The sequence below is a fragment of the Talpa europaea genome (genome assembly GCF_964194135.1).
Source record: "Talpa europaea genome assembly, chromosome: 3".
In the NCBI taxonomy this organism is placed as follows: domain Eukaryota; kingdom Metazoa; phylum Chordata; class Mammalia; order Eulipotyphla; family Talpidae; genus Talpa; species Talpa europaea.
Genome location: NC_140069.1, coordinates 121,876,247 through 121,890,165, shown reverse-complemented (window position 1 = coordinate 121,890,165; position 13,919 = coordinate 121,876,247). Strand labels below are relative to the sequence as shown.

General features: G+C 35.9%; 1 protein-coding gene across 1 annotated transcript in view; it reads left to right on the top strand.

Annotated features, from left to right (window-relative positions):
• The window catches only part of IMMP2L (inner mitochondrial membrane peptidase subunit 2), a gene marked incomplete at both ends in the record, with an annotated part of 722,123 nt that overhangs the window by 160,603 nt on the left and 547,601 nt on the right, over positions 1-13,919 (top strand). The window lies entirely within an intron of this gene.

Sequence of the window (13,919 nt, the reverse complement as noted above, 5' to 3'; positions counted from 1 at the left end):
CTGACTTCTATTCCTCATCCTTGTTGGCTTTACATTTTTGGTTGGATATTTCTGTGATTGGTCCCAGTATCTCCTGTTATTTAAAAAATGATCATCTCTTCCCCCACCCAACTTTGGATTCAAGTCAGAATGTATGGCAGCTTTTAAGTTCATGCTAACATTTAACAGAACAGGTGAGCAACTGCCATTTTCATACTCAGTGCCTTGAGGAAAATATCTTAGCAATGAAGCCTTTGTTTTGTTAACATTTTTGATTTTGTGGCGCAGAAGCCATCTATATACATGACCTAGCACTTTCCTCTCACTACTAGGTTATGGTGCCTTTACAAAAACAGGTGCTTAATACTGCAGTAGGAATCGGATCTGTAAATGTTCTCCTGACAGCTTGGTAAATACTTCTGAGCACATTAATTTAGAATATGTTTGGAATTTCAGTTTAAATATTAATTGCTTGATACATTTCTAAGTGAGCAGGATAATGCCTCTTCTCACTTTTCCCCACCTGGAGAAAAGTAAATTACTCACTTATGCTGATATTGTGAATTGATTACCACAAACTAGGGGTGGTCTTTAAAGAAAACTGTTTTTTTTTTTTTTTTTTTTTTTGGTGGAACCCTCGTCGGTGGCTGGGTTTCTAACTGGTGCTGCAGCCTCGCAACCCAGTGCTCAACTGCTGCGCCACCAGGGAAGGCCCTAAGAAAACTGTTTTTGATGTCTAATTATCATGATTAGGAATAGTTTCACAGAACTTTCTCTAAAATGAATTGCATATATCCTTTACCATTTCATTGCTTTGTAGATAACACCCCTGCAGAACAAGGTACCTCACTCAACTAGGAAGTGTACATTTTGCAGTCAGTTTATCTTGAAAGTTATCTTGAAACATTGCCTAATGTGAATCATTCTAAAGATGTCATCATCTTTTCTGTATTATAATTGAGGGTGACTGTCTCGAAAATTATGCATCCTAAAATCACTGTGCCAGGCACAAACTCTCTAGGACCTCAGTGTGTTAAAGAGGACCTATGACCATTATCTAAGAGAAATCATAACCTTCCTCTTTGGGATAATATCCACAAAAGATGATGGCATGCTGGCTGTTGGTCAACTGAATAGGAAAGTTCAATATGCTCTTCACAGACGGTAAAGAATATATATGCTCCTGTTTCTTCCCAGAGACCACAATTTCAAACTCTGTGCTGCTTTGTCCTAATCAAAACTCAGTCATAAAATACTATTTTATTTGTAGAATAATCCTGAGGACTATGTAATCTAAACATTCTATAGCTTATACTTTTTATTTCATTTAAAACAGAACACCACAGAGCTGCATGTTTCCTCCTTTGAGAATTGCTTTTACTGATTGTAGTGCAGTGTTATGTTATTGACCAGATTGAGGGTCATTACTAATAAGTACCATCAGGAAAGCCATTATTGTACTCATCACAATGGAATGGGTATGGGAATGGCCCACACAACACACAAGTTTTGCTTTATGAACATCCATAGAAGAAAATTCTCAAAGATCTCAAGAGTCAGGAGAAACTAAACTTCTGTACAACTGTTGCTTGCTAAGAAACCTGTAACTAAAAATTATGCCATGTATCTCTAAGACAACTTTTAAAACTTTTTGTGAACTACCTTGACTGTGCATCTTCATTTTTTCATTACTTTTCTTTTACCTTTGTAATTTGTGGAAGTCATAGTTATTTTTAGTGTTATAATGTTATGTCTGTAAGTGGTCAGAAATCCTTTTGAAATGTGATTAGGAATGAATGAAAAGAAATGTATGCACTGTTTGTACCTTCTTCTTTGATATTGTATTATAACAACTTATTTCTGTACCTCTTCTCCCTGCCAAATACAAGGTCTTTCAGGGTGCAGATTGTGCCTCTCGTTTCTTTATTGTGTAGCAGTCTTAATCACAGTGTTTTGCACTTAATAGATGCTCTGTGAGTATTTTTGTCTTAAGCAAATATGCATTTTTTTGAATCTAGATACTGTGGTGTATACAAATATGAATAAATTATGGCCCCTAGCCTTAAGAAATTTATTGACTTTTTGAGAGATATAAGGAAGACTGTGTTAAGAGCTATCATATGTTGTGGAAGTCTTGGGGAAGAAAAAATGACTTCTGACTGGATAGGGTCTAGAGATGGCTTTAGGTAGGTATGGAGGGATGTGTAGGCTTTTGCCAGGGAACGACTACTTTGGGGAAGTCTATTCTTAATACTGTAAATTGAATTGCATGCACATTTATATAATTCTTGGATAATCCAGAGTTACTTTCTCCTTCAAGCTTTATGGATTCTCACTTAAGCTAATATTCTGAAATGTAGAGATTAAGCCTTTATTGATATCATGATTTTATAGACATCAGCCCTCTCCAGTCCAAACTTCAGAACATTAATCTTTGCAATTTGTCTTGCATATTAACATCTTCCCTACATTTCTTGATCAATTTTAAAGCTTTTCTTTGGTCCTCTTCAAGTTCAAGTGGATCTTTCCCTAGGAAACATTAAGTCCATTCACAAACTATGGTTTTGTGAATGATGATTTCTGATTTTTTTTATAGTTTATATTTTTATTTTTCTCATGGTGCATCTTACTTAGAAGATCATCTGACTCTAAGATTGCTTTTTGGCACTGTATAAGAGGCAATTTGTGGTCTACTCACTCTGATGTCCTTTCCAGGCTTGAATCCCTTCATTTCCTCCCCGTTAACCACAGTTTCAGAACACAGTGTCAGCTGTTGTCTCTCCTTGGAAGACCCTTGTTGCACGATACTCTCTATGTAAAATTCCTTCTGCTCCTCCATAAATGGAGTCACTCCATCCCTGCAACTCATGATTTAGACATGTCTCCCTCAGTCCTCATTTCATTAATTGCATCATTATCTACCTACATTTCTCACTCTGCATTAAACATGCCCTTTCTAGAAGACCAGGCTAGTATTTATTAGAATTTTCCCAGTGCCTGATAGACCGCTAGTGCTTCTTTGTGTTTACAATTTTCTCTCCAACCATAAAGACACACAATTATGTATTATGTCAGAAATGTCTGGAACTTTCATTGTCTCACAAAGCTTGTCATTGTTGAGCTGGAGATTTTTATTGCACTTCTTCATAGGCATGTTAAATAAACACTGTATTAAAAATGGTCTCTTAGGAGCACTTATTAGAACTCTTTATCAGAGAAATTCTTCTTTATTACTACCTTTTTTTCTTCTCCCTAAAGTATTCAACCAATATAAAATTAGGCAATTGTTGATAAATGAATTATTGTTTTGTTTTTCAGAAAATTTAAATTTTCATTTTTTAAAAAAAGAACACTTCCTGTTTTGTTTTATCATATTGATACTGAGTGATAGAGAATATATACTAGCCATCACAAGGTTAGACAAAATCCCTGTTTATTCACATGGTTTCAAATCCCACATGAATTTGAAAAATCTTTTCCATATGAAACTTGACTAGCTATTTCTGTCTTTAGACACTCCTTTGGGAAATTCAAGGAAGTTGGTCAAATGTCATGTTTTGTTGTAGAATAGGTTTAAATGTATGTAGATGTCACAGGTCTTTCCCTCCACAGGCGGTTTGTACTTAGGAATCTGTAGTTGTATACTATATTTACTGATCGGAAAAATGAATTTCTAATTATTATTATTTGTATTTTTAATGTGTATATGTTCACCATAAAACTGGATGCAAATTTATTCTTCATCTGGTTCTGTCTTTTACCCTTCAATTGTCTTGTAAAGTCAGAAAAAAATTTAGTATAGCTTTGGGAATTTATAGCAAAATAGGAAGCTGGGACTGTTTGAAATTTTTAAAAGTAATTGCAATCCTTGACTTCCACATATGGTTTCTTCACCATAAGTCTCGCTGATGTTAGGCACCTAGTGCTCCTCTCCTGATGTTTTTAAAAGGTAGGCAACACCTGGGAGTACCATGTGATATTATTTTATGTTTATGTCTTTCCTTAGCAGTACATAATTGGGCAAATAATTGTATTTATGGGAGTTAATTATTGTTATTTTCTTGAAAACATTTTGATTTTTGAAGAAATATCAGGATTCTGTGTTGCTTTGTCCAATTGATTTAGTATGTTAGTAAATATATCCTGCCAGCATGAATTATGTTTGGCAAACCTGTGATTTATTTGTATGCTCTGTAATTCTTTGCTGCTCAAAGTGTAGTCTTTGAACCAGCAGCATCTCTATACCTTTGATATTCAGAAATGTGGAATATTCAGACTCACTTTAGACCTACTGAACCATATCTGCCTTTTAACAAAATTCCAAAGTGATTTATGTGTACACTGGAATGTGAGAAGCATTCCTCTGAGGCGCGCACACATCCCTTATTTTGAAGTTACTGATACCTAGGTTCTTGTTACTCTTAGCGGTCTGCATCCCAACAGCATTAGTGTCATCTGGGAACTTGTTAGAAATCCAGAATCTCAGGTTCAATCCTGATCTATTGAATCAGAATTTGCATTTTAACAAGATCTCTTGGTGATTTCTATGAATATTAAAATCTGAAAAGCACTGATCTGGATTATATTATCTTCCTGAAGTAAGCTTAACTTGAATTCTAATTTTAGAATAATATGTGATCTTATTTTTTTCAAAATGCCTCTTTAGTAGTCTTAGTTAGAACTTAGATTACTCAGTAAATAGGGCTAGTCTCTAAATAAACAAACAAGGGAAGAATCTGCTGCACTTCCTTCATAATTGATCTATGCACTCTGGTACTTAATTTACCTGCTTTCTCAAAATTCTTTGGTGGATAATTTTACTCCCCCTTATTTTCATAAAATAGAGGAGAAATATGTCATATTTCTCCCCTCCCCATTATGATATCCAGAGCATTGTCTGTAGAATTATTTAGCATCTTCTCTTATGACAATGCTTCTGTATTATGTTTATCTGTCCATTCCATTACCTCCAGCCTCATCCCAGCTATATGCTATATTTGTGGGCATTATTCCTCTTTTCTCATTGGCAGCTCCTCCAATTTATTCTTTTCTTCTTCCTGTTATGCCTGCTTCTTTTCTTGTCTGTTGCATATTTAAGGTTTTGTGTTCATGATCATGCTCAGCTGTATTCATCATTATTTCCTTTTCACTGTTGCTACCCATAATTCAAGTAAGTAAATACCTTAAGAGTATTTGTTTAAATACCCTTCATTCCTACAGATTTCTCACTTTAACCTCCTTAAACCAGTCCATTTCCAAGAATCTTGAATTTTAAGTTTCCTTTCTGAGAACTACAACCTTCCTTGCTATTTTCGCATTCTCTCCAACCATAGTGAGTAGTTACAGCAATACATACCTTTCTAGCATCTCAACGGTTCTTCCATTTTTACTTTCCCTGTATGCGTCCATTAAACGTGAGTTGCCTCTGCTGCCTGCTTTATCTGCCTTTGTTTTCAGGCTAACCAGTTTTGCTTGAGAAAATTATGAATCCATGATTGAGTCCAATAAAGCTTTTGGCTTTCTAACCTCAGTTGAATGGTCCCTTCTGCGGCTATGTCTTTTTCTGCATTTCTTGTGCACTCAATCCCATGTGCATCCTTTTAATTTCTTAGGAGAGGTAGAAGGTAGTTTTTCAGTAGTGAATGGTGGTAAGTCTTTATCCTTTCAGGTTAAATTTGCTGGCACCCTTCTGACTCACTGTGTTTCTATTTTGTTACTTTTTTCCTAGAACAGTTATAATGAACTTAATGTATTTGGCACATTATTGTGTTGCAGATTTTATTGTGGTTTTTGGATGCAGATGGTTTTTATCTTCTTGTGGATATAAACAACAGTAACAGAGATCTGCTGTCTTAATTGGTCTTATTTCCTTTTAAGCATTGTTGCTTTAACAGTTGCTACATAGCTAGGCTACCAGAGGGGGAGGAGAGAGAGCACAAGCAGGAGGGGGCACAGTGGACTTGAGGCAGGACTATGAATTCCTTAGTGGTGTTTTAGCATACCTCTGAGGATGTCAGTTCCTATATTTCTGAATCATGTACAGTCTTGTAAATCAGTGTTACCTTAATAAAAATATATATATATAAAATTGCTACATGTAAGAAAGAGAAGAGTTTATTAAGACTTCTTTCCTAGTGACATTAAAGAGTAAGAAAATACAATTCAGATATAATTTTTTTCAATTATATTGGAGAGCCAACAAGTGTAACTGAACTAAAAAATAAATATTTTTCAGTTTATGGAAAAAAATATCTCTAGGAATTTTGCACAGTGTATGCAGTCAAAAAGGAGCTGTTTTATTAAATGACTGCAATGTCTCCAGCACTATGCTAGTAACTGTGGTGGAACCAGAGGAAATACAGTACATGTTGTTTGACTTGAATAGAAAAATGGTAATGCTGAGATAGAATGTGATATAAAACACAGATCTGATTGTGTCACTTCCTTTTTGTTTTATACAAAGGTTAATAATGTCCTCTTACCCAAATCAAGTTCTTGTTCCAGAGAATAGCACATGTGGTCCTTTTCAGCAGCAGCATCTTTCATGCATCCTCCTATCATGTGTCCTTTACCCCAGTCTCTGATCTGCTCAATATTTCAGAATATAGCATCCACTTTAATATCTCCTATTTTGGTAGGCTGTTTCTTTCTTTATTTTTTGTTCTTGTTTTCTTTATTTTTTGCCAGATAAATTGATATTCATCTTTCAAGTCCTACCTCAAATGTTGCATCCTCTGCTCTGGGGAGCTTTCTTGTATGTTCCTAGGGAGAATTGGTATCTACTCTCTGGCTAGCTCCCATTTCCTCATTTTACCACAATTATTTTTTTTTCTGCCATTTCCCCTTTTGATTTATTCTTTGACCCCTTGGCTATTTAGGAATGTCTTAATTCAGGTAGCTATAACAAACACCATGAAACTAAGGAATTTATTTCTCATGATTTTGGAATCTGGAGGTCAAATTTGAGAGTGTGAACATGGTTGGGTTCTGGTGAAGACTCTGATTTGTACATGATCATGTTCTCCTTGTATCCTCACATGACAGAGAGCAGAGAGAGGGGAGTAAGTGCTCAGTTTCTCCTTTTATAAGGGTGTAATCCCACTCATGAGGACTCTACCCTTGTGAGCTAATTTTAACCCCAAGACCTCACCTCCTAATATCAAAGCTTTGGTGTTTAAGACTTCAACACAGGACTTTGAGAGACATGGGGAGGACACAAACATTCAGTCCATAACAAAGAATGTGTTTTTTAATTTCTAAATATTTGTGAGTTTCCAATATTTTCCTGTTATTGTTTTTTAATTTCATTCCAGTGTGGTATATAAAACATACATTGTATTATTTCTATCCTTTTAAATATATTGTAGCTTATTTTATAGCCTACCATATGGTCTGTCCTGGAGTATCTTCCATGTTTCTTGAAAATAATTTATGTTTAGCTGTTGGGTAGTGTTTTATAGATGTCTAACAACATGGTAATTATTACATAATGTTTACATCTTCTACTTCCTTCTTGATTTTCTGTCTAGTTGTTCTATCCATTATTTAAAGTAGAGTTTTTAAGTCATCATCTATTATTGTTGAATTGTTGATTTCTCCATTTCTTCTTGTATTTCAATGTGTTGTCATTTGTTCTTGTATTTCAATGTTTTGTCATTTGTTGTGTATGTATTTATAATTGTTAAACCTGACAGATTAACCCTTTTATCACTGTAAAATGTCCCCTTTTTATTTCTGAACTAGAAATGGGGAGAAAGAGATCAATCTTTCTTTGAAAAGCATGACTTTGCCTTTTTAAAAGAGTGTTTCCATAGATTTTCTTGAACAAATAAATCTTTTTAAATTTTCTGTTTGCTCTTAGAACCATTACTGGAAGCTTAAATTTTTTTTTATAGGATTTTCATGATCTCATGTTAGAAGTTGATCCATACTACTCTTTCTATAATTTAGGTATGCATTCCTGTGTTACTTTCCTTTTTTTTTTTTTAAAGATATATTTATTTATCCACACAAGCACTGGGCAGTCAGAAGTGAGAGAATCCACCAGAGCCAGAGCAGGGAACAGAACAGGCAGACTGACAAAACACACTGCTGAGGGGAGCAGCAGTCACGGCAGGAGAGGTCTGTGAGCCATGTGGGACCCCCACTGGTGGCCGGGGACTGAACTGGTGCTGCAGAGGCTGTGGACAGCCTCACAGCCCAGCTCTCAACCACTGCACCACCAGGGGAGGCCCTGTGTTGTTTTCCTGAATAGCTGTATGTAGTTCATTCATATTTATTGCACAGAACCTAGCACAGTGTTTGAAATATTGCAGGTCAATGATACTCAAAAATTTTCTATTTTGGACACAATTTGAATACTGGATATTGGTGATACATTGAAAGGCATTAACAACATCAATATAGTTAAGTAAAATAAGTCAGAAAGTGAAAGACAGCTTCAGGATGATTTCACCCACATGTGGAATATAAAGAAACAAAGCAAAGGGACAGATAACACTAAGCCAAAATAGATACTAGAAATCTGACTGTAGAGCTGAGCCTATGGTGCAGGAATGGGGAGCAATGGGGGAATGGGACCCAATAGATTGTGATGGAGGATTATGGGTGCCTTGGTGGTGGGTGTGGTGTGGCAAAAACATCTCAAGAGGTTTGGAACTATACCTCCAAGTCCTATACAATATTGTAAACCAGTGTTACCACAATGAAAAATAATAAGATATAAATAAAAAAATCAAAATAACCTTACATTACAACAGCATGTAAGTTACAGTTTAACAGCACCATAGTGCCTAAAAAACTACCACCATTCATCCTCATCACTGTGGTTCTCCTTTCAGTGTTCTGTCACTTCCAAGACACTGCTGTTTACTGTCTTCACTTATCTGCCTCATAACCTTATGAAATCAAGTTTGTTTGTTTGGTGTGATTTTTGGTGTTCCTTGGCATAAACTGCTATGCTTGACTTGCATTATAATAGCCCTGTTAATTTAACACTGATATAAAGCATATTTTATACCTGTTCAACCACATTAGTCAGATTGGATGAAAACGTTGTGAAGTTTAGTAGCTTTCCTAAATAGCTCTGTTAGGTTTTGAGCCCATGTTTGAATAATCTAGGTAAATCAAAACTAAAATATGTAGTGTAGACTAAATAATACAAGACCTCTTCCATGTAACTTAAGCTATAAGACTGGGGAAAATTTCCTGACCTTCAAGTATATCCTGTTCTTTGTGCCTTGCTGATTTAATGGGTCATCAAATTTTATTGCCTTTATGTTCTAGATGTCTCTAAATTTTACTATTTCTTTGCTATTTTTACTGATTCAATTCCTACGCAGGGTCCCAATGAACTAATTATGTATCTTGCCTCTTACTGGTGATAGATAATTCAAGTTCCTTTCTCCATGTTTTATTTCTTAATGTTTAAGAAAAATATTCCAATCTCCATGGAATTTGTTTTAATAACCTACAAACTTTTTGATGTGTGGAGTTGTTACAGGGATAATTTAGACATAGATTCCAGTGAAATGGGCTTGTTTGCAAAACACTAAATCTTTGGTGTAGGTGAGATAGGTAGAGTAAATACAATGCATATGAGCTAGAAAGTGATCAAATAAGTTATGAATAAAAGCCCATCCTTTACTACGTTTTCCTGCCTAACTTTCAAATTGATACTTAAAGATTAAAAAGTATTCATTTGGAGATTTAATACAAACATGTGTGAATCATGTTTTCTTATAGAACTTCACACCTGATGTGCATAACTCATATGTCTATGTCTATGCCTTAAGAGATAATTGGAATAATGTTTACTGAAAACATTTACAATGCATATTTCTCAGTGCTTCTATTTCAGGTGATTTTTTATTTTTAAAATTGTCATTCATGATTGAACTTTTTACAGTGTAAAAGTACTATTTTAGTATGAAGAAAGTATCATTTTAGAGTAGAAGAAATGTTGGAGACTGAATGGAGGTCCCAGGTCAGTTACCTTTAGCAATGTGGTAAGGTTTTTATGTTTACCTGTCTTTTATAGAAATAACATAATTTCTCATTATGTATATATTCTGTTAAAATTTAATTGTATTATCTTGTGCATGATTCATACAAACATACTGCACACACACTCACCACAGATCAAATAAGGTCGGATATATTAAAAATGGATTTTTTTATTTTAAAAGTGTCAATACAATTACTTGCTTTCCTTATCATTCCCTCACAACTGTTTTTGATGTGTGGAGTTGCTATTAGGAATTAGCTCAAATAGAGAATGCTAGTGGGGAATAATAATTCTGGTCCCAAGCTATTAGGAATTCAATCAGCTTGCTGAATCTACCTCAAGAAATATTTGAGTTTGTTGGTAGAACTGTTTATATAAAGATGCTCTACTGCTGTTTCAGAGAAAAGCATTGGGGCCATGTCCCTGTCTCATTAGAGAGCTCTCCCACCCCATTAGTGGCAGTGCGGATTTATTGACTTACATGTACTGACCTGTAGTCCCAAAGTCCCTCTGAGCAGATCCTTCAGAACCTCAATGGGATTCCTTTGAATATGCACAGTGCATTGCATTTTTTGCAAACATGAAGGAATTCAAATAGGCTGGAAAATTGCCAAGTTTAATTTTGACACATCTCAAGATTAGAATCTCTCTATAAACGGAGAGGCAAACTTATGCCCTTGTGCTGCTGCTTTGGGACTTGAGTCTGGGGCATGTCCAGTAGCCCCAGCTGTAAATGTTGGTGTGTGAGTGTTTGATATATGATAGGAGTGCTGGCATCTTCTCTTGTCTGCACTCTCTTCATTCTCTAAACTGTTATAGTGTTGCTTTTTCTTTTGGGGCTGGCAAGAAAAGCTATTCTCTGTATTCCTTGCTCCTGGGACATTTCCCTGTTGTATTTAAAGACTGGTCTTGAATTTAGAGTTGCAAGATTGTTGTTCAGAAAACAACCAAAGTGATCTACTTCACAAAACCCCTCTCTCTTTTGAGATATAACTGAATTGGTGATTCTTGTCTGTTTGTTAATTGCAGTAACGCTGCTATTGTAATTTAGAATGCTTGTTAAGAACAGTCCCACAGACCTCTAAGGAACAATAGATAACCTGCTATGGGTCTTGCTTAGGGAGCTGGTAATTATTTTACTGTAAATGAATCTAACAATAGTCTACTGGAAAACCACAAGAGGGACAGGCTTTGAGGGAGTAGTGCTAAAATCTAGGCTCCTCTTTATTGACTACATTCATCAGCCCAAATTACTGGCAATAAGGTTTTTAGAGAGGTTCAAGTAAAAGTAAGTAAAACAATTAAGATTCTTTTCAGTTACTGTAAAAAATTCTTAGTGTGGGTGCATCTTATTTAAGATGTATTTTAACCTTCCTTTTAGTGGAAGGTTTCAATGTTTCATATTCTGTAATGATGACTTTTGCTTTTTTAATGTGCTATTCTTTCAGACCAGAGAATTGTAAATTTTTCCTGTATATGGATTGCTTTTCTATTCTAACTAATTTTACATCTTAGAGCTACCTACTATATTATGTTTTGACTCATGCTATTTTTTTTTCCCTTTCTGGGAAAAACAGAACTGTATGTAAAAGTTAGATGCAAATAATAATTTTGAGTGCAATAGGCAGAGTAAATAAAGGAAGAGTTAGAGATGCACATTTTCTTCCCATGGAAAAAATTCAAAAATATGTGTTGACTGAAGAAATTCTCAACATGTTATTAGTTTTCAAAAATATCAAGAAATACCCACACAGACACAGACACACACACACAGACATGCGTATATATATAAAGAGAGAGAGAATGAGATGGCGGGAGAGCAAGAAAGGGAAAGAGAATGAACTTAAAGTCCCATGGAGTTTATTATAAATTGACCTGATGAGTCAGGTATATGCACCCTCCCAACATTAGGTTCAAACCTACTTTTAGTTCTGGCCTTTTCACTCCTTCCCTTTATGCACTTGTTTTCCAGCCAAGCATTAATTATTAGTTCTCAGAATATTCAGTACACTTTTGAGGTTTGTGGCATGATTTTCTCTCGGCCTTAAATGCTCCTAACTTCAACTACATTGTGTCCAAAGCTTAGAATCCTTCTAATCCCAGTTCCCTCAGGAAATGCTTCCTAATCAGATAGAATGATCACCCCCTGTCTCTGAGGTCCTACAGTGTCCCTGCACCTCCCTGCTTCCTGTTGATTATGATTCTACTCCCATGGTTTGTTAACTGTTCTGTACCTAGCAAATTCTTTAATTTAGAGCTTGTCACCCAATATTCCTTTAGTTTTCCACATCTTACTATTACACTGTGAGTTCTAACTTCTCACATGCATTTCATCTCCATTGCTATTGCCATTACATTCGCTGAGGTCCTCACTATCTCTTTCAGATGGACGCTGTTGACCTATTTTGTACCTGTCCCCATTCTTGTGTTCTTTGAGTCTCTTCTGTATCCTGTCCTCTAGAAGTATGTATCAAAGTGCAAAACTGACCATTGCAGTCTTCTCCAGAAGAGTTTGCAATTATGTCATTTGCTCTGAGGACCAGATCTAAGCTTAGTTTGTCAAGTCAAATGAGGCTGCCTTTGATCTAATGTCTGTCCTTCTCTTGCACCACCCATTTCTCACTATTTCAGGCTTCATATCTTATGCATCACCAGTGCTGAGCTCTCCCCCCCCACACTATAAGGCCTTTGATATTTTTTTCTGGATTTTACCCAAGAAGTTCCTTCTGCTTGTGATGCTTTTCTTTAAGACACTGTTAATTCCTCATATTCCATCAAAACTCCATTATGACCTCTCCAGGAAGAGCTCTAGGTCAGTTAGCTGATCTCTGGACTCAGAACATCTTATTAGATACCTCTGTGTGTATTATAAACTGAAGTGATTTGTTTATGGGGAAAGGGTCATTTTTTAATTAATACTGTATCCCTAATGCCTCACATTGTATTTGGCACACAGTTGGCTCCCAATAATTGTTTTAATGAATAAATGGAAAAGCAGTTTGTATTAGACTTGGCATTTAGCCTAAAATCCAAGAAATGAGGAGTTTACTAGAAAAAGGAAGATGGAGTATGCATAGAGGCATGCCCATAAGCAAAGGCAGAAGGCCAGCATGGTCAGAAGAGTTCACACTAGTTGAGCTGGAAGATATGGTCAGGGCTTTTTATTGGAGGTTATGTGCAACCACATTAAGGATTTTTGACCTTGTTCTAAAGTGTGTAAGAAGTCATGGTAAGTTTTAACTTGACCAGGTGTATGTTTTATAATGATGGCTCTGTCTGCACTACAGAGAATAGATTGTGAAGGCCATAAGACAAAGTGTCTTATTAGGAGGCTATTGCTGGCCTCCAAGCATGAGATAATGTTGGTCTAGATCACAGTGGTAGTAGGGATTAAGAAATGTGGATAGATTGGGAAGATGTGTAGAAATAGAAGAGATACTTTTTGGTCAACTAATTAGTTGTGGCCCAGAATGTTAAAAGTGACTCCCAGGCTGTGTATTTGAGCAACTTTTTAGATTGTGCTACCATGACTTTTATGAGATAGGTTTCAGGTAGACTTTCAATGAAGGGTAGTATTTTTACTCAGTAGCCTCAAAGATATGAAAAGGGGCAATTAGATCAGTGGGTCCGCTATGGAGATTTGGAGTCCTGGCATGCATCTCTGGGGTACTGTTACGTGGGTTAGTGATTTTCAAAATGTGGTCCCCAGACCTTAACATCCAAATTGCCTGTGAATTCTCAGACCCCAACAAGACCTAGGATATCAGAAACTTAGTGTAGGGCCCAGCAATCTGTGTTCATAAACCTTCCATGTGATTCTGATATATTTGGAGGCTTGAGAACCACTCGCCAAAGTAGTGAAAGGTAGATCGAGGAAAAACGGAGGCATAGAACACAAGTGTATTTGTGTTACTTTATGCCAGAAGCAGTTATA